Source organism: Cupressus sempervirens, chromosome 4 (assembly GCF_028749045.1).
Source record: "Cupressus sempervirens isolate cs-2001-9-10 chromosome 4, ASM2874904v1, whole genome shotgun sequence".
NCBI lineage: Eukaryota > Viridiplantae > Streptophyta > Pinopsida > Cupressales > Cupressaceae > Cupressus > Cupressus sempervirens.
The window spans coordinates 298,093,670-298,116,496 of NC_143121.1; the positions used below are offsets into that span (position 1 = coordinate 298,093,670).

The 22,827-nt window shown below is 34.4% G+C and overlaps 1 long non-coding RNA gene and 1 pseudogene across 2 annotated transcripts in view; both read left to right on the forward strand.

Moving 5' to 3' along the window:
• The first annotated feature begins 6,228 nt into the window (after nt 1-6,228).
• On the forward strand, nt 6,229-7,246 carry LOC149561188 (BTB/POZ domain-containing protein At1g01640-like; annotated as a pseudogene). The gene is made up of 2 exons (XR_016364236.1): nt 6,229-6,646; nt 6,729-7,246. The product of XR_016364236.1 is annotated as a BTB/POZ domain-containing protein At1g01640-like (transcript).
• Nucleotides 7,247-7,408: 162 nt separating this feature from the next.
• LOC149561189 (uncharacterized) overlaps nt 7,409-22,827 on the forward strand; it is a 52,291-nt gene continuing 36,872 nt past the window's right edge. Inside the window, exon 1 of the long non-coding RNA XR_016363409.1 lies at nt 7,409-7,479. This is a non-coding gene — a long non-coding RNA (uncharacterized LOC149561189). The remainder of the gene's footprint in view (nt 7,480-22,827) is intronic.

Genomic DNA, 22,827 nt, shown 5'->3' on the forward strand with positions numbered 1-22,827 from the left:
ATTAAATAATTACATCAAAAATTGTCGCAATATTACAATACAACTCATCAAGGATATCTCATGGGAATCTTTACATGTTGTACATCCATCTAGGTGCTCCTAGGTGCAACATTACATAATGAAATAAAATAATACAATATAACAATATTATGCAATGTGTGCAACACCCATTATCTTAACATATGGGGGATCATATACATGCCTCATATGATAGGTGGGGAGGTGGAGGGGCGGCGGATGGGGGGAGGTATTTACAAATGGTGGCCCCTATTATATATTTATTTCATATTACATATCTTTAATCAATTTGCATTACATGAAAGATGACTTCTTTACATGCTTCTTTGATTTGATTTGGGTTTAGTATTACCATCCCTTCATCTATTTAAGTTTTGCTAATATGACTTGTATTATAGTAAACGTTATGTTTAGAAGACCATCTTTCTTTTGTTTTTAATGTTTATTGTGTGGAAAATTGTTTGTTAATGAATTCACCTCACATAGCTTACATTGTTAACATTAACACCATCAATTTTCACCACATAACATATTGAAAAATTTCTAACACTTTATATAGTTTTCTAACATTTTCTAGGATTTTTTAACATTTTCTAGGGTTTTCTAATAAGTTTTCTAGATTTCTAACAATTTCAACAATTTTCAAACATTATATAATACAAATGTAATGTTTTTAAATTAAAAAATACTAACATATAAAAAATGACTAAAATAATTCAAAAACTTATAATTTAGAATAAAAAACAAATAAAATGTGAAGAAATATTGGTGCCCAGTATCAACAATGGTCGCAAGACATTAAAAGTGTTGAGAAAATATTGACGTTAGTCTTCGTCATAATGAGGTTTTCTTTAACACCTAGGATCCATGAGCTCAATAAAAATGTATGGTGAAAATGACTTCCTACCACTAGAGTTTGTGAAAAAACTAACCATCACTATGTTTATGTAAAGACCTATAACCCTTTCACATGAAAACCCCACTTTGTGTTAAGTGGTAAAAAATGGGAAAAAAAAATAATGGCCAAGTTTTCTTCATGTCCAAAATCAAGACACACTATTATGAGATCACTCTTGAGTCTTACAAGTAATGCACAAACTATTCTTAATCTAATGGTACCTTCATTCATTAAGTATTTATTGAGTAGTTGTCTATTAAAAAAAAAGGTGTAATATGAAAATATTTTGAAAGTGCAGTTCATCTTGCAAGTGAATTATCGTGATAGAATTAGTTACCAATTTATTTTTTATAGTAGTTTGATCCATTCCAAATTTATAGCAATCTTCCATCTACTTCAAGACTAGAATCATGATGCAACTCCCCTATAAATAATTCTATAGTACTAAAATTAAATCTATGACAAGAAACCTATGAGTATCATCATTCATGTCAAAAAAAATCTTAAACTTTATAAAGTCTATAGTAGATACTTAAAGAGATTTTTCACAAAATTTATTGACTCAATAGAAAACTTTGCACTTTAGTCTTTATGATCCTTAAATATTTTTGGGATATACAATCTCATCCATTTCATCACGATTCTTATCAATAGAAGTATATCTACAAAACCTAGTAAGATGCCTTTTTTCAAACCAAAATATACCTTTGCTCCATGGGGATGTGTCCCCTACTAAATTTCTATTGCACTTATCTCATGGATGGTACAAGGATACATTAAAGACAATTCTTTAGAGAACCGTATCTTGCAAAATGCTTTTTTACATCAACATTATTTTTCACTATAAATGATGTAGAATTTTCACATGAAAATTATAACTTAGTTTCAACATGAACCATGTCAGGAAATTACATAAGGAACCTATTAAAAGAAAGTTTTCAAGCATCCCAAAAGACTCAATTTCATGGGAGTTTATCTTTGTGTAAATACATACACTTTTGTTTCAAAATAAAATTTATTGAGGGGAACTAAGGGTTGTGTCCCCATATTTATGGATGACATTTGCATCCCACCTAAGTAGACTTCAACAAGACACCTACTTACATGAAAATATCTAGATTCTGATCAATATTATTGATTGTTGGATGAGATAGCACTTGGGATTTATTTGTGCCATATACAATCATGTATATTGCCACATCAAAATTAAACCTTTTATAAAATCCACTTCTAATATTGGGTTAGATAGGGGAAAGAAATTAGTTTTTCAACACATCATTATGGCAATAAATAAGTTATTCTTCTTGAGTTCTTCATCCTAGAGCTTACTAATTATCTTTGTGCATGAACTAAACATTGATTTGTTCAAAAAATGAATTAAAATGGTAGTTCAATGAAGGGGATGAGAGTTTTATAAATACTTGTATAGGACTAGTCCAAGTAAGATTGTATGGTCTAGCTACCTACCCACCCTTGTGAGGGACCTACACTAACCAAACCCTCTTCTAAAGTAGATCTAGTATGGGGTAAGAATGGTATCTTCATAAAAGTACTATAACTAGTAGCTTTTGTATAGCATGAGATGGATGGATTCCCTTACTCTATTTTTCAATTTGATGGAGGTCCTCATCATTGCTTCCTACTCCATATTACTAGTAATTAACAAGATCATTTGGATTTCGTTCAACTTCTTGCTAAAATTACTTTCAATTAATATAATGGCCTCAAATTTATTATTTTTCTACTTCTAACTATAACTTGTTAAATAAAAAAATACATTCCAATATTTATGTTATGAAATAAAATTTAGACACACTTAATTCTCAATATATGTCCAACATATTATTTTAGATTTTTGAGATATTTAACTCTTCAATAGGAACACACATGATAGAGCTTGTTCTTACCAAGTGAAGCTCTTTTGCACTTGTTTAGGTCCCTAATAGATCATTTTATGAAGTTATAACATATTGTTGGTTGACAATAAGGTTGACTATTAGGAAACAATTGGATTGGGTTAGAAAATGCTCCACTTTGGTATTTCAAGGTATGTGATTTAGTGGATAAGGTCAAATAGTTCATGCAATATATAAGCGAGTATGGTGATTAACAAATTATTTCTTTAAATAATTAGGAATCTCCTCGTAGTATTATGTATGAAACTTTGGGTTAGAATGAACTAGAAAATGTTTGATTAATTTTCAAGTATTTAAATGTCAATTTTACATGCAAGACTTTGTGTTGATAAAAAGGAACGATAGTTGGTTTTCATAAAGAAAAAATATTGGCATTACATAGACTTCGACGTAATCAAGAAAGCATTCAAGATCAACATAAGGTTTTTTTTAAGGATAAAACTATATAAGTAATACTTCTTGAAAGAAAGTAAGTTGGAGAAGCTCAACAATCTTTCTCTTATCCTTACAAAATATTAAGGAGAATTAACAAATCTTCATATGAATTAGTGTTGACAGAGGGAAGAAAGATACATAATGCATTTCATGTTTCATTCCTCAAAGGGGTTCTAGGAAAAAATATAGAATCCTTTTAGACGAGTGGTTCTTGATTGATGATGATGGAAAATTAACCAAGCAATCTTAAATATTTGGGATATGAAGCCAAGAAATAGAAACATAAAATCATTATTTTAATATGATGGAAATATTTTTGATGGGTGATGTTTGTGAAGGCTTGTCAAGTATTAGAACATCTGTAATTACATTTTCTTTTATATGCTTTTAAATATGGCAAACTTATTGTGTCTTTCTTACCAACCTAAGCTTACACATATTAGTTATTTTCTTATTTCTCTCTTGTAATATTTTGTTATGTGTTTTGGTTCATGAGTATTTATTTCCTTCCTTATTTCTTATAGCATTCCAAAAAAAAAAATCTCATCATGCCTTCCTTCCTTTGTCCACCACTCCATCATACTCGTGGGAATTTAATGCATATCTTTACTATCATGTTCATTACTCAACCCTTGACACCATGTAGCATAGTATGAATTTGTTGCATTTCTAAGCCTTTCATCCTCAACTCATTTTGATTTAGTTTCCCTTATTTTTAGTCTCTTTGTATATTCTAAAAAATGTTACAATGTTATTAATAGTTTGTTATAGTGACATATGTTTTAAAAGATGGATTTTCCTACCCATAATCATTGTTTAAAATAAATTGCATGACTATTTCTAGTGGCTAAATTAATTTGTGTTAAAGAGTGAATGTCTTCATTTAGGTCCACTACGCGCTTGATCGAAGTTCCTTTCAAAATCCATCTTGAGCCTTGTGTTCAAGTGTACCCGAGACTTCATATGAAAATTATAGAAAATATAAATGGAACTTTCATACAAAGTTCACATTTGAGCTTCATTGGTCGTGGATTCTACTTGTATTATATTGTCTCATTTTGACATTACTATTTGCATGATTGTGTGTTTGCTGATATTGTAATTATTGATATTATAGTACAATTTGAATGCAATTCAATTATTATTTTAATAATAAACAATTTAGTAATTATATCTATATTTGGCTTTTACTCGTGACAAAAATATTAGGTGCTACACATTCATTTATTTTTTAGTAAGCACACCATCTCCTGGGGTTTGATTTGTTTGTTTGAACCCAAATATTATTGTTGCAAATATTAAGCAGATTAAGATAAGTTTTCATAAAATGTTAGACCCTTGACGATTTGCAATCTTCACGATTTTATCCTCATCAAATTTAAGATTTTGACTCTATTGATTGATCCTAGGGTATATTTCAAGTCATTTATCTGTGAAATATTATCACTGTAGTAACTTGTATAACCTTCATGATCGTGTGTTCATACTTCATATAACAATTTTTTTGCTAAATGTATTATACTTCACCCTCTTCTTATCTTCTAGTTAAAGGAATTTTTTTGTATCAGTAGGAGGAAGGTAATTGCTTTCTTCCCAAATTTATGACATGAAACCTTTTATAAAATATACCTTACTTTAATATGATGTATACTTTAGGCCTAGGGGAGAGGACCCACTAGTTGAGCACTCTGACTTAACACTTCTCAAAATTTTCCATGCAAGCTTTAATTAAGGTCATTTTTGTATAATTACTTAGGGGAGAGGACCTAGTAGTTGGGCACCCTAACTTCATGCTTCTCAAAATCCTATGTGAAAATTTCAAATCACTCTCATTTTTTTACAACAGCTTACTTGGCAAGTCCCCTGCTTATAACTAAGGTTTCAGAGCCACATCATCAAATATGATGCCACATCAGCATGCTTTTTGCCAAGGTGTCCAAAAAAGCCCCCAAAAAAAATGAGACCAATTGTAGTGCATTAGAGACCCCCATACTTGTGTAGCTGATGTGGCATCACACTATTGGTTGTTTTTTGGGAAAAGGGACACATTTCATTCAATTATGGGTAGTTTCATTAGCAAAAACAAATTTAAAGTCACAACTATTGGTACAATCTTGTCAAAAATGTTGGATATTAAATTAGCAAGTGTAGGTATTAAGTTAACAACTCCTATAACAACTATTGGAATATGCTCAGGTACTAGGTCCTCTCCCCTACTTGGCAAATCATTTTCTTATAACTAAGATATCACGACCACACCATCAAAGGTGATGCCATATCAACATTATTTTTAGCAAGGTCTCTTAACAACCTAAAAAAAGTAAGACCAATCGTAGTGCATTAGGGACACCCATACTTGTGCAGTTTATGTGACATCACACGATTGGTTGCTTTTTAAAATAAGGGACCCATTTCATTGAATTATGGATAGTCATCATTAGCAAAAATATCTTTAAAGCCACAACTATAGATACAATGTTGTCAAAAATATTAGATAATAAATCAACAAGTGTGAGTACTATTGTCACAAAAGAAAATGCAAAGATCTCATTTATCTTCCCCACTTTCTTAATATCACATCTCTTTGTTCATGCTTGAGTTGGATTCCAAATCAATTATAATCCCATCATTAAGGCTACTTTAAAATTATATTTTGTCAAATGACACTTATTCCATCATATATTATTGGTAAAATAGGGAAAACTTATGTATGATAATAATTGATTCTCAATATTTGTTAGAGGAACATAACTCTTTAGCGTGTACTCAAAGTCCATTTAAAATCGAAACTTGTGACCTCTCCACCACCTACTAACTCAAGACACCCCCTAAGATTTAAACTTATGACTTCTCCACCATTTAACTACCTCAAAGCACGCCCATTACCCATTACTTTTCCCACCCTACATATTAAAATAAGGAAAACTTTTGTTGCTAGAATCATTCAATATAAACCCTTACTCCATTTCCCTAGCGCGTTCTGTTTTTCGTCATTCGCCGCTCTTCATTGTCATCAGCTGCTGACCTCTGTTCTCCGTTTTCCTCCCTCAAAACCCTACCGTAGTGAACAAATCCATGATTTCGCAGTCAGCTTTACTCCTCGTATGATTGCTCTTATTTTTTAAACGCTACAAATGACACATTTACAAGTAAATTGCATTCTTTTCTGCAAATCATGCGGTATCGAATTAGGGTTTATTAGGCCTAATGTTAATGTCGCACACTTTCTTTACTGTGAGGAGTGTGACAAAGCTAAGAAAATCCTCCCTGACCATGCTTTTCTCCAAAATTGGACGAAGATATATTTCTTGAACCTTTTGCGGATTTCACATTGGAAGGAAGCGATGGAGGAACTGTAAAGGCACATAAAGCCGTTCTGGTATGTTATAAACCCGCACTGTGTAAAAGCCCTAATTTTTTTGCTCTGTTAAATGTTTTATCTAAATGCCAATTTTCGGCAGGCAGGGAAGTCCAAAGTATTCAAGGCAATGCTGAGGGCAGGAATGTCCAAGTCTGTTAGCGGCAAAGTTAAAATAGGAGATATGACTGCGGGAGAATTGCGTCCATTAATTGATTTCTGTATTCCGGCAGTGTAAATCAGAGAAGCTTGGAATGTCATAGCGTTGCACTTTACAGGGCTTCTGTTAAGTATGATCTGCCTCTTTTGACGGCCATGTGTGAGAGATTTCTGGAAATTAATGTGAGTAGAGATATTCGTGGAGTTTTCGAGCTTGCTGTAGATTATGAAGTTGAGAAATTGCAGGAAGCTGTGTTGCCTTTTATTTTCAGTCTAGGTTTTGTTGAAAGCAACCGTCCTGCTTTAGCAATGAAAATTCTGCGAGCGGCTTCAAAGTTCGAATGCTTTTTGGCGTACCGAAAGAAGAATAAAAAAATAGTTTCTTTGCTGTTTTCTATTGAGTGGCAGGCAAGCCTCCAAAGGGACCACAATAAGTGCTCTTATTTGGTTAAAATGACATGAATTTTTTCTGTATATTTTCTATGGTTGTTGTGTGTGAATCAAATTGTACTTCTCGTTCATTTTGTTTATGGACTGCATCCGTTAGTTTTGAATTATTGTTGTTTTTACCTCTTTTTGTGTTTATGAATATATATATTTTTCCTTCTTTTCGTGCAACAGATTTTTGTGATAACCTTCAAAAGGAGGTGGAAGAACTTCAAAAGGCGGCGGAAGATCCAAATGAAGTTGTGTTGGTAAGTTTAAGATCACTCGCTCACTTCAAAGTTATAGTTGTAATGTCTCTTTGAGGAGCAACCTTCATTTTGATGGTTTTCAAATTACTTATCTAATATATTAATTTTTGAGTTATTTTTTTATTAATATTTTATATCATGTGTTGTATTTTGATAGAGTAAAAAATTTATAAATAGAGTTTTAACAAAAATCTAGATATGTTTTCAAAGTCAAAATATGAATAACAAATAAAGGTAAATTTATTAGATAAATTAGAAAATAAGGATGAATATTAAAAAATAATTAGGATAAGTTTATTAGATGAAGATACTTAGGAGTCGTTCAAATTATGTATCCTTGCTTCGTACTTGTAATATATTTTTTGAAATATGAAGTATATTTATGGTGACTTATATGATTTTCATTGAAATTGAGAAATATATAAAGGACATACTTATTTAATTGGTAAAAAGTTTGTTACAAATATTTCATTTTGTTAGTCATATATGTTGTAGTCATATCTCAATCCATAAATCTTTGTACTCTTATGTGTAAGGAACTTAAATCATAGATACTAATTATATTTATTTGATGTGATCACATGATACATACTTTGATCAAATTCATCACATATAGTTTGATAGATTTAATCAATTGCCTCTTCCCTTAAGCCATCCTATTAGAAACCCATAAGCTCTCATTTTACCTAGGAGCTTAAAACATGGATCCTAGTTATATATGTTTAATGTGATCACATGATACATTTTTTGACCATATTCTTGACACATAGTTTGATAGATTGGTCAATTGCTTCTTCCTTTAAGTCGTCCTATTGAGACTCCTTAAGACACAAACTCTCGTGACCCCTTAAGCTCTAATTTTATGTTGGAGTGTAAACCATAGATCCTAATTATATCTATCAAGTCTGATCGAATGATACATATTTTAATAACATTTCTCATATAGATTGTGAGATTGACCAATTGCTTCTCCCTTTAGCTATCTTATTAGGACCTTGTAAGACATGAACTATCATGACTAGTTAAGATCTTATTTTACCTCAAACCTTAAATAACAAATCACAATTATAGCTATCTAATGTATTCATATTCATTGGATGTATTCTGATAGATTGATTAGGTGCTTATCCCCTTAAGCCATATTATTGGGACCCCTTAAATATAAACTCTCATGATCCATTAAGCTGTCCTTGTACCTAGGACCTAAAATTATAGATCCTAATTAAATATACCTAATGTGATCACATGATACATACTTTGATTACATTCATCACTTTTAGTTTCATAGATTGATCAAGCACTTCCCCCCTTAAGACATTCAAATCCCTTAATGCATATGAATTTTGGTGACCCCTTAAGCTCTTATTTTTACCTAAGACATTTAACACATATCCTATTTATATCTATCTAATGTGATCACACAATACGTACTTTGTTCGCTCTCATCACATAGAGTTTTAGATTAATCAAGTGCTTCTCTTCTTGATCCATCTTATTAGTAATCCTTAATACATGAACTCTCCTAACCCCTTAACCTCTCATTATATCTAGGACCTTAAACTATAGATCCTAATTATATATATCTAGCGTGATCATATGATACATACTTTGATCACATTCATTGCATGCAATTTGATAGATCGATCAAGTGCTTCTTCGCTTAAGCCATCACATTATGACCCCTTAAGATATGTGAACTCTCATGACCTTTTGAGCTCCTATTTTACTTTGGAACTTAAACCATAGATCCTAATTATAATATTGCATAATAGATATCATTTAGAATCTACCATCTTTATTAAAGTTTGTACTCTCTCCTTGAATATTTTATCTATCAATTATCTATTGCATCATTTATAATCAGTTAGTATGCATGCATTTGAAAATTGTAGTTACTTCTCAAGTTTAAAAATTCATACATGCTATGTAAATTCGAATAATTTACATACATGTATCCTAAACTTTCTTTTAAATGTCACATAGTTTAATCAATATGTATTCTTACATTTTTTTTCAACATGTATAGTATCAAGTTTTTAAAATGCATTTCTTGTTTTTTTAATTTTTATTTTATGGATGTCCTCCACAAAATATTTGTAGCTACCCGATACAGGAGTGCAAGCCTTATGACTAAATCTCTTCAGCTAAGACCCAAGAACTAAGGGTATCCATTCTGTCGAATTTGCCTGAGGCTTGATTCCAACCTCATCCATTTTTAATGTTAGAGACACACTCTATGAGACTTAATCTCAAGTGGACTCTTTAAGAACCTTTCAACTTCACAGTATACCAAGGGCCTATTGACATAATTCTTTTTAACAAATATAGTGCATGTTTATCTTTATAGTAGGTCAATTTGATATTGATTAGTAGCATAATTCCCCAACCCGACCTCCTCCATCTCTACCCATTGGATATAATGAGGCTTACTTATGAAATAGGATTGATGATAACATAGAATCCATCCAAGTAAATATATGTGTCATCCATAGAATAAACTATTCATGACACTTAATCTAGTGCATTTTACATCTCGATGCAAACCATCGTAGATGTTATTAGGTCTATTGATGTTGACCTAGATAGTTATTTTTTGAAGATGAGAGAGGAGACAATTTAATTCAGATGGAATCTCCTACAACAAAATATTTTAACCTTAATTAACAAAGCTCATCTAATTCCACTCTTCATTTACCCTATCACCAATGAGTTGATTTCACCAAAAAAAAAGAAAAAAAGAATGTCTATTAGGTGGTGTATGCATCTAGTATTAGCTAGGATTTTTTGGTAGTGATGGATGGCATTGGATCATCCACCACAGGCTAATTATGAGGTCCTAATGAATTTGTGAAAAAAACCATAAGTAATGTTTGTGTTAGATAAAACCCAATTATTTCATTCCATGGTTTTGGTAGTGAGATTCCCTAATAGATGTTAGGGGCACAACTTGATCCTCATCAAGTTTTGCATTCTCAATATCTTATGGATACTCCTCTTAATGCTATTTGTAATGCACCACCCAAAGATCCTTGGAAACAAGGATAAACAAAGTCAAAATTTTTAATAGATAAAGCATAGATACATGCAACTACAAACATAAAAGATATTGCAATGGAAGGCTTAACTAGCCAACCAACCAAAGATCTCCAATTGCTCATCACTTACTAATAGATTCATTCCTTCTACATGAATTAATCATATGAGGTTCATCTCAAGATATAATCTAATAGTATAAACGTGGTTCATTTTGAAGTCCAAATCTAAAGTTCCTAAGTGATTAATCCGTATAAAATCATTAACCAAGCTAAAGCACCATAATGAAGAGATGTCATCACATTAGCATCCCAAATGCCCAATAGACAAATTCTCAAGGTTTGGGGAGAAAGAAATTCCAAAAGGGTATCCAAAAGTACAAATTGCATTTTTTTCAAAGTGCATAAAAACACTTATTGTTTGCCATGCAACAAAACAACCTGAAAGCTCGTGCGAGCCAGGATTAGCTCTTGTGTGAGCATTCCCCACGAGTTAGGCGAGATACCTTTCCGGGCTCATGCGAAACATCAAAAGCTTATACAAAGCTTTTCTCTGCTAGTCGATAGATTTCTTTTATGGCTCGAGATATTGCACTGTTGCATGAGACATTGCTCTCCCATGCGACACCAAAAGGATAACCACCCCAAAACGCTTAACAAGAGACAAAACTAACGAAAAACCTCAACAACAGGGAGTAATAGAATGACCAAATTCAAGGAGAAAACGCTCGAGAGCATCAATAAGCATAAGGAGGATCAACATACCTCGCATATCGTTATACTAAAAACTAAAAATGATCTTAAAAATATAACCATAAAATATGTGCATGTCAAAAATGTCCTAAATTGCACAAACCTATCAGTGACCAAACACGTACACACACACATACTAATCATCATCCAAAACACCATATCCATGCATCCATAGTAAAGCAGAAATCACAAGGAAACATACTCTAGATACGCCAAAAATCCAAGTGAACATCCAACACAAACCTCAAGACTAGAAGCAAACAATCTTTAAACAATGATATAGGTAGTTGCACCTCCCAATGTTGTGACCAAGAGTCACCATCACCCATGCTTGGGACCCCCGCTTTTTGAACTAAGCCTCCACCGTGGATTTCCTTGTTTGGCAAAGCGCAAGTCAACCATCCGCAGGGAATGGTGAAATTCAAAATCCTTGTTTGCCTTAAAAATGCGCCTTCCACATACCATGGCATAATAGTGTGGAATTTATTTGTGAAGGACAAAATCCTTTGTCTGACAAAAATCCCACTTCCCGCAAATTCTGGAATGCACATTTGGGTTGGCCGTGGAATGTCTCCCATGGACAAATAATCCATAGCCGTATTAAAATTGCGACGCACACCTTTCATTGAGTGCACTTTTCACATAATGGAGGATTTTAATTTATTTTAACATGGATAAAACCCATATGAGTTTGGAAAATCTTTCTCTCCGCACATTATGGAGGAAAAATTGTGATTCATTTTTAAAATATATATATGGAGTGGAGTCCTTGACGAACTCAAATCCCAAAGGGCGAGAAATGTTTCAGAGAAATCGTTAATATTTGGAAAACTTGAAATAATTCTAAAAAAAAAAAAAAAAAATCACCCAAAAATTCAGAAAATTGAAAAATGTGAAAATTCGTTAATACATGGAAAGTGTGAAAATCCAAGATGTCCCAAAAAATTCCAAAGGGAAGAAAAATAAAGTTTGGAATCCAAAATTTCGCAAAAATTCAAAATTCTAGAGGATGAAAATCCAAAATCTTATGAAAAATCCCAAAAGTATAAAAAATCATGAAATGTTGAAATATTGGGAAATTTGAGAAAAATCCCAAATTTGAAAAGAAAATCGATTGAAATAAAAAAGCAAAAGAATGGAAAATTCTTCATGAATGGAAAAGTTGGATTAAAAATAAAAAAGATTTTCTAAGGAGATTTTTGGGATTTATCATGGAAAATTAAATATTAGTTTTATTGATATTTAATTTGGTTGTTTTAAATAATAATCCAAAAAATAAATATTGCAGAAAAGTGGGAAAGAAATTTGTTTTGTTTCATTAAAACATGGAAATTAATTAAATATTAAATTTAATTGATATTTAGTTAATAAAAAATTTTAAAAAATCAAAATGGGATAAAGGACTACTTAGTTTCATCTTGAAGCTGAAAGCATCACTAATGACAACTTTTTGAAACAAACAATAAAAAGAGCCAAGTGGCAGAAAAGATGGAAACCTTAATGGCTAAGTAAAGCAACTACCTAATTTTAGCCTACAACTTTAAAGACATTTTTTTTGAGGGATGATTTATATAAGAAACCCTCTCATTTATTCCTTCTTACACAGAAATTTGAAGAGCAAATTGAGAATATGAGTGAAATTCAAGGATTTCATAAAGAAGATTTTTTGGGAAATTTCTGAAATCATTGAGGAGTTTTCTAGAAATTAGCAGTAGAGGATTTTGAATCTTATTAGAAAGGAACCTTTTGAGTGAGTTAGGGAAAATTGCACGTTTCTTGTGGAAATATTGAATAGGGAATCATGAGAGGAATATGGAAATCCAAAATCTTCGTCTTTTGGACAAGTTGTATCTCCTTTTTATACCCTCTCTGCATAGTCTTTCGTGTGGACATTTTCTATTTTGCAAGAAAGAAGAATGGTAAAACCCAGGGGAATAGGAGAAACGCTCAGACAATTGATAAAGAATGAAAGGAGAGGATTTTATCTTGAATCCAAAATTATGTCAAAGTGGGCAGAAATTAGAGATACAAGCCTTGACGGCCTCGATTTGAAAGATTTTAACTGGAGAATGCTTGGATATAGTGACCATCACCCAACACAACTAGCCACAAGAATTGTAAGAAGTGGAATTTTTGTTGCAGCTGGTTTCCCTCCTTTTCAGCATCCAGAATTAATTGTGGAATGTGCCAAACACTACAATCCTAGGGCAGAACCATCAGGGATTCTGAGCAAAATATTCTGGCAGGTTTTTCTTCGGCATCCATGTTTGAAACATTTGGAATTCCTTCTTACCCAAGGATGGTCACAAAAACACAGGAGCAAGCACTGAGAATCTACACCTCTGGAGTCCATTTCTATGAAGAAATAATCAACAAAAAATGGTTGAAAAAGAATAGATCACATCATTCCAAGATTTGTAAGGAAATAGTATGGTTCGACTTGTAGAGGGAATATAGTGACATGATCATGATGTTGAGTTGCATATTTGGCATGCCTCATTCTTATAGATTTGAATCTTGGATGTGGTATTTTGTTGAGCAGGTGATGGAGGAAGGTGACAGAATAGATTGGGCTGGGCTCATAAGTGATAATCTAAATGAATAGTTGATGAATCTAGAGCATACAAGGAAATTTTACATGAGCTTGTATGTTGTCTACATACTAGCACAAAGAATGAATTATGATGGACTACGATACAAAGGATCGATTCGAAGTGGAACCCAACCCCTTAAAGTCCATAAATGCTACCCATAGTTGCATTTATATTCAAAGGATGATTACACAAGGGTTAATGATATATTTGCCATGTGCATAGTAAGAACATCACAAAAGAGGCTAAATATGAGATTGTCAGTGGGTGCGATGAAGTTGGTCAAAGAATATGGCGCTTGATTCATTCAGTTTCCCACCTTTTCATACATTCAAGTTCAGGGATTCTCCATGGAGCCATACAAACTTCCTAGCTACCCAATGGACAAGATGGTCTTGTTAGAGCTTACTCGACAACTTACAACCTATGACAAGATTCAGCAAGGGAAGAAGAAGTTGGGATTACAGTTCCAAATTTCCATAGGAAAAGGGAAAACTGAGGTATGTCGATGTAAAGGCTGCAAAGAGATCATCAGATGAGCTCCACTTCTTCCGTGTTCTGCTTTATTTGAAGAGGAATGATTTTGATCCTTACAACAAGATCTCATCAGTAGGAGGATCAAGGTACCAACACAAAGTTCACCTTGAAGACTTTTGGGCAGATGCGGTAGATGAGAATGAGATTAGAAAGAAGACACATTCAAGATTATTGTTGAACATTATTAGAACATGCAACATATTCAAGGTTCCTGATCAACTGGTGGAGGACCCAAACGTGATGTGAAAGGGATTCAATCCAGAAATGATAGCTCAACCATATGATTCGAAGAGGGAAGAAGTTACGGATCTAGAAGCTCTTTCAAAGCCATTCTTGGATTTTACAAAGTGGTGGATTGAGCATAAGCTTGAAAAATTAGTTGCATCAACTAATGGATTCACATATAGGTTGTTTGGTCATAGACCATTTAGGGATGACAGATCAAGACAAATATTCGAAGGGATTGTTGAGGAAAGAGGTACTCCATCTGAGGATGTAGGAACCAAGAAAGGGAAAGAGGTGCCTCGAGAAAAGTGTCCTAGGATTGAGGAAGTCATCCAGGAACCTCAAAATAAGAAGCAGAAACATGGAAATGCTCCCTCTTCTCCGAGTCAAACTCTAAGTGTTCAAGAGATAGAAAAATTTGAAAGGCAGGATGCAGGGACGAGTATAAGGATATTTGAGCGAGAAGAAAATTTGGATAGGCCAATTCATGATAGACTAAGTATAAATGCCTATGAAAAATCCATGCAAGAAAGAGGGAGAGATCAAGATATCGCTATAGAGGAAAGTCTCGCTACAATCTTAGAGCGAGAAATGATTAATGATGGAGATGGTACACTAGAGGAAGAAACTCCAGCAGTAGCAATACATCTTCCAAATGTTGAAGCCATAGTTCTTGAAGTTATAGTGGATAGTCCAGGAGGTGAAGAGGAGATTGACATTCGAGCAGTCCAAAGGAAAGAGCAATTGGTGATTCTGAGAGACCAACGTATACCCACTTCGGAATGGTTTAGGCAACGAATTCAATTGCGTCAACAAAGGGAGGTTGATAAGACAATTGAATTACAAGAAATTTTGGACCGATCAGAAGAGCAAGGGAAAGCAAAAAGATATACTAAATTCATCAGAGGAGAATTAGGATCCAAAATCTTGTAGATTGCGACTCCCACAGTTGACAAAGGCAAAAACCAGATTGCTCCAGATGAATATCAAGTTACAGAAATAAATCTTGGTCGGGCCTCCTGAGAGCAAATATTATAAGAATTTGATAACTCTACACAGGCTTTGAAGAATAGGCTGAAGAAAGTGGAAGAAGGGTACGAAAAATAGATTAGAGAAATTAGGGTCTTATGTGAGTACATCAATGACTTGCCTTATCTATTAAGAGAAGAAGGTCCATCATTTGTCCTTCCAACAAGGGTTTCCATTGAAGTTGTAGGTGGTATTGACAGAATCAAGCGGATTGCTCAAGGTGTAAAGGTTTGGGTCGAAGGAATTCAAGAGGTAGCCTTCAAACATGCAGAAGAATTAGTGCAAGTACACAATAGGGCATTAGCTGCACTCTCCAGGATCGAGTGCATGGAGGAATCATGGGTGGATGAGCATATTTACCAATAAGAGGTGATTGCTAACATTCAGCATCTGATGGAGACCCCAAAGCAAGAATTGATCGATGGTCAAGTTATAAACGAGGGGGATGTCTATGATTTTATTTGATGGTACAGTGTAGTGATCATAGCTAAGGAAATGTGTAAGAGCTTCACCAAGGAATCCACTCGATGGAAGAAGATTGTTGACAACATCAAGCAAGGAATATTCAACGTAGTTGCATCCTTGTTATCGCAAAGATTGGTGGAAGAAAAAACGAGAATTGATAATCTGAAAGTCAAGTTAGAGGAATTCTTTTAACTAAATGTCTACGAAAGAGATGATTTTCAGAACTTCTTGATGTTCTTGAATACAATGCACACTACTAAGGACTTGCTACCAAATTGGGATGAAAGCTTGGGAAAAGAAGAAAGAGCAATTGCAATTCTAGAATTCAAGCAAGAATCCGCACCAAGCATCAGTACAGAGGAGTTGGAAACAATGTTAGATCAATTTCGATCCTTCAGGCAGGGGAATCAAGGATAGATGCATTTAATGCATAGTGGGCATATATTACCCTCTACAGTAGTGGATTCCTTGTTGCATTAATGTAGATTCCTTTCCTTTGCCCAAACCCTAATTAGGGCTGATGTGGCACGATCTTGGCCATCGATTATTGTGATCATCCAAGCCGCCTGTTGTAATTGAGGACCTATATAAAGGCCTCATTTCTCATTTGTAAGGGGGGATTTTTATGAGATTGTTGCTATGAGCTACTGAGATAATAAAGTTTTCATTGGAGCTTGGTGAATACTTAATGTGTATTAAGTTTAGCGTAGTTAATGTGTGCTGATTACAATGAAGAATATGATGGTGTATTGATGAATTTCTTTGGTTCATACTTTTGACGTTTTAGTGATTCTAACTCGTTGTGCAAAGTTAGCCTAAATCCCTTCATGCATATGCTTAACTTCTATCATTCATATACATTGTTCGTTATGATGGCATATGCAGTGGTATGAAAAATCTTTGGCATAACCTTTGAAGTTTGCACTAGTTCACACGTAGTTGTAGTATAACTTGGTGAAGCAGAGCTCGATAAATTGAGGACCCTTAGGATTAGAATAGAATTCCTGAACCCTATCCTATTTAATTTTTGCATATTTTGTGAAAACTCCAAAAAAGTACTTCATTACAAAACCTTAAGATAGCTCCCCACATCCAGTATGGCTCGAAATGAATTTAAATAAACACGTAAGGCCCCTTGTGATCATCAGCAAATCACATCAACCACTGATCTTATCCACAGTCAAGACCTGACATTAAAGGAACCTTGAAGTCATCGTATGGTCTTCTAGCAATCTTTTATCATACATAAGACTTTATTCAAGAAAGGATAAGATATTTTGGTATTTTGTTCTACTGTTTGGTGGGTCATAAAACACATATCAACATAAACTAGTGCTAGAAGGAGGGCCTTGACAAATTTTTTTATAGAAGTTTCACATACTGGAGAACATTAATTCATCCTCACCCGATGTACATTGAAGATCCTTGAGATTCACCCTAGGAGAACACAAATTGCAAGAGTTGAGTTTTGATCCAAAGCCTAGGCGAGGAAATAAAGAAGCATCTACAAGTTAGAATTCACAAAGTGTAGCTAATCTCAGAAGGATATTCCAAACTCCACCACCTCAACATCAAGCACAAGGATCAATCCAAGGAGTTCTACCAAGAGCTACGGAAATTCAACAGTTATTTGTGCAAATAACTATATAAGTTGTTTCACCTGCAACTATCCAACAACAAGTTCCAACAATGGCCCAACAATGGCGTTTGCAAAATACATCACCGCTTGCAACGTTTGCGGCATACAACAATATGCCAAAGAATCCATAATACTTTTGTTCTAAATTCTTTGTGAATGATGTGAACCGAACTACTGATGAGCACATTAAGATTTTTGAGGATGTCCTCCAGAATGGAAATGTGCAAGATGAGGATGTTGCATGCAGACTATTCCCTTATTCATTGGGTGAGGAATCATTTTACTGGTATATCAACCTCCATTCAAATTCAATACGGACTTGGCAACATTTGAAGGATGCATTCCTCGGGAAGTTTAGATTGCTTATCATCCCTGCAGAATTGTATAGGCAGTTTATCGAGATAAGTAGACAAGAATGTGAACTAATTGGTGCTTTCAATAACCAATTTTAAAAGGCTTATTCAAGATTGTGCGATTCATATCGCATAGGAGATGATGCAACATGACTTGTCTCCCATGCATCCTTGGATTGTTTCACATCTATGTTTGTTCAAAAAACTCATCCAGTGCCTACAAGTTTGATTCAAGCATATGCTGAGGCAGAGAAAGTTAGTTTACAATCACTTGCAACTACAAATGGAGCACTCAACTATTTTGGAAACACAAATACATTAAGTCAAGGAGCTTTGAATTATGCTCCAACTATCAATCCAGTTCCTACCCCTTCGAACCAGTTTTTGTTGCATCCTGGAGCACTTATGTCACAGGCAATGCCCACACAGCCAATTTATCTCCAGAACATGACAAATTCTACAAGGACCCAAGAGGAAAAAGATGAGGTTAGAAATTTGATTGAACAAGTGAAAAGGTTGTCCATTGAGGTCACTTACCTTAGAAATCAGAATAATCAGTTGCAAAATGCATAGAGGAATTATCAGTCATATCAAGGTAGCAACCAAGGTTATCAAGGGAATCCCCCTCCACATCACAATAGTAATCAAGGACACAATCAAGGATTTAATGAAGGTAATCAAGGATATCGTAATAATAGCCAAGGTCATCAAAGAAGATCATGGAACACTAATCCAAATAATGGGGGCATACCTAGATGGTGTAGATTACATGAGACTAGTCAACATTCTGAATTACAGTGTCATGAATTTCAAAAAGCAACATATGTTTTTAAGGGAGAAGTGAGGAATAAAGCCGCATTGGAGAATTCTCCTCCTACGAGATATGAGATAATGCCCGCACCAAGATATGACCAAGGATTGGTTTTTTGATGATTTTAAATTACCTCCTCCTGATTCTCAGGATTACATGCCAATACAAGCTAATTAGAAATTCCCACCGGTTTCAGCAAATGGTCCCGTGGAGATGCCACATTATCAAGTTCCACCAAAAAATCAACCTCCACCAGTATCTCCCAAACGAATCACTACATAGGGATGCATTTTTGTTCCTGCCTCTCTACAATAGTGTTTTGGTGGAAGGGACAAGTGAAGTGCAAGCTTATCAACAAACATTTGGTAATACTCCGATAAAGACATATCAAAGGAATTATAGGAACCATGAGCCATTAACATTGTCAGTTCCTTCAAATAACTTTTCAACTCCTCCGCATCCCAATGCGAACAATAATCTTGAGCCTGTCAGAGACTAACCTGAGTGTCGACAACTCACAAGCTTTCAAGGAGGTAGAGGCCAATCTTCCATGATGAATTCTTTACAAAGTGAGAAAGGAAAGAATAATCTTCAATCCTCCGCTCAACAAAGAGAACAAAGGTAATGTGAAAATCTAGGACAAAAATAGAAAGGAAGTCCTCCTGGAGAGCAATTGAAGAGATTGAGTTCTTATGTATTAGAGGAATTCAAGAAAATTAAAGTGAGTCTTCCATTATATGAATTGATGAAAATTTTAAAAATTAGAGATACATTGTTGGGAAGTTTCAATGATACCTCCACGAAGATTGTTTCTCAAAATGTATCACATCTTCCGAGAGGGGTATCCAATGTCCAACAATACAATTTTGCACAAAACACCAATGTTGTAGACGATGTATCGCCATATGCATCTAAGCTTTCTTAGAATCTTTCAAGTTTCATTGGAATGGTACAAATCTCTCAGGATGATCAGAAGGTTACATCAAATGGACAAATATCCCAAAAAAATCTACCACTAAAAATGATTAGAGATAATTCTCTTGTAGTGGAAAGTTTTGTGACAACACAAAATGGGAGAAATTCTGTACATAACAATGAGGCATTTGATTCGAAAGGGCAGAAGCCAGTGGTTTTTTATCAAGGGAAGGAAGAACCTGCACCTTTCCTAGTATCTGTTAGAATTTTTGGGAAAATGTTACATAATTGTTTAATTGACTCTAGTGCATCAAGCAATGTAATGCCTTTGGACATATGTAGAGGTTTGGGACTGATTCCACTTCAGATTGACAAGAAGGTTACACAATTGCATAAAATGAAGGTCCCTGTCTTGGGAGAGTTGAATAATATTCACATGCAATTAGCCTCTGATCCACGTGTTCAAAGTTGTATTGACATATCTGTTGTGGATATTCCTGAGGGATATGGCATGCTTCTCAGTAGAGATTGGGCTAGGAAATTGAATGGCTATATTGCAACAGAGCTTTCACACATGTGGCTTCCATGGAATGGAATTCCCAATTAGATAAGGATAAAGAGCACTCCAAGGCTGAGATTGGTGATCACGAAGTACGGCAAACATAATGAGATCTTATTCATGGAAACCACTTTGGGGGTCATATGTTCCCAAAACCGGAGAGGTTCTAATGTTGCAAGGTTACAATCAATGGGGATGTCCTGATGTGACTCCAACTTTCACTAAGGTACCTGTTATGGATGATTTAGAACCATCACTGAATGAAGGAATGTTTGAGAATTTTAGGAATTTTGTCCTAAAAAGCATTAAGTAGGAAGTTGAATTAGGAAAAGATGCATCGATTCAAAAATTTTTGTTACCCAACTGGTGTAGAATACATAATACTTTTCATTCTGAGATATCATGCAGCATGTGCAAAGTTGCAATTGCACAAGTATCCAAAATGGTTCCACAAGCATGGATAGCAAAAAATGTGGCCAAAGTGAACTCATCCTGTATGAAAATTTTGGAGCCACAACAGGAGAGAATTAAGAAGGGTGAAATAGGACAAGAAGAACATCATAAAGAATCCAAGGATTCAAAGGTAAAACCACCCATAGAATATGGAAATGATCAATTATGGACCTTATCCTTCAATGGATCCAAATGAAAGAAAGGTAGTGGAGTTGGTGTTTAACTCATTAGCCCAATTGGAGAAACTTATTTGGCATCACATAGGTTGCAATTCCCGTGTACTAACAATGTGACTGAGTATGAATCATTGGTCATTGGATTGCTCCTCGCTATCCAAAAGGGGGCCAAAATCCTACATGTATGTGGAGATTCAGACATAGTCATTGGATAGGTACGCAAGAAATATACATGCCACGATAAAAGATTGGGTCGTTATCGCAATAGTGTTTGAGACCTAATCGAAAGCTTTGATGCTTTCAATATCAAAACGATATGTCCAACAAGCAATCTTGTAGCAAACTCTTTGGCTCAATCTGCAAGTTCATTGGAACCATTAGCCATGGATTGTTTGAAGAAATTCACAGTTGAGTTGATTTTAGTTCCATCAGTTCCTGACAACGTCACAAATTTTAAAGTGTTTGAAGATGATAAGCATATCCTCAATTTTCTAGCAAGCTCGAGAATATTCGAAGCGCAAGTCATCGATGAAGGAGAAAAACAACCAACTCAGTTTTAAATTGACGAGATTATGAATTTAAGGACAAATACCATTCCAAAAGAATTATTGAACTAGAGAGAATTTTTGATGTAGACAGACTAAGTTCCCTCAAGTACCAAAGAACCGAAGGAGCGGAATATGAAAAGGTAAACTTGGGAACAAGAGAAAATGTCAAGAATGTTTAATTGGGAAAGTTTGTACTCCCATGGAAAAGGAGGAAATATTGAAGCTTATGAAGGAATTCTCTGATGTGATTGCTTGGGGATATGAAGATCTGAAGACATATGATACGTCTCTCATCACACATACTATTCCATTAAAGCCAAATACTAAGTCGTTTAGACAAAGGCAAAGACCAATAAATCCATTATTAGAACCACTAATACACCAAGAAGTGAAGAAGTTATTGTCAGCAATAATTATGTTCCTAGTTCAACACTCAACGTGGGTTGCCAACCTTGTCCCTATTAGAAAGAAGAATGGAGAGATAAGGTTATGTGTGGATTTCAGAAATCTCAATAGAGCTTCAAAGAAGGATAATTATTTGGTGCCACCATTAGATGAAGTGATACAAGTTGTTAACGGTTCTCAAATGATGTCATTTTTAGATGGTTATTCTGGATATAATCATGACGGTAGAAGAAGAAGATAGACTAAAGATCGCATTCACAACTAAATGGGGTACATTTGCTTATAGAAGAATGCCTTTCGGTTTGATCAATGCAGGAGCTACTTTTCAAAGGGCCATGGATTATGCTTTCAGAGACTTGGTAAAGAAGTGCATCATCATATACATGGATGATCTCACGGTGTTCTCTTGACACAGGTAAGATCACATTAGTGATTTGAAGAGAATCTTCCAAAGATGTAGAAGATATGAGATTTCCTTGAATCCAAAGAAATGGATGTTTGCTATCACTGAGGGGAAATTGTTAGGACATGTAATATTAGGACGAGGAATCTCAATTGATCCTGAGCGCATCAAGGCAATATCAAAGATAGGATTGCCAGCTAGTCAGAAAGAATTAAAGTCATTCTTTGGGAAAATTAACTCCGTAAGGAAGTTCATAATCGGATTCACAGAGATAGTAAGGCCATTAAATGACATGTTAAAGAAAGGAGCAAAGATAGATTGGGCACCTACAACAAGGAAGGCATTTAAAGAAATCAAGCAAGCAATCGTGGATGCTCCTGTTTTGTTGAGTCTAGACTACACCAAGCCATTTTATATATATTCCTTTGCCTCATAACATACTTGTGCAGTTATC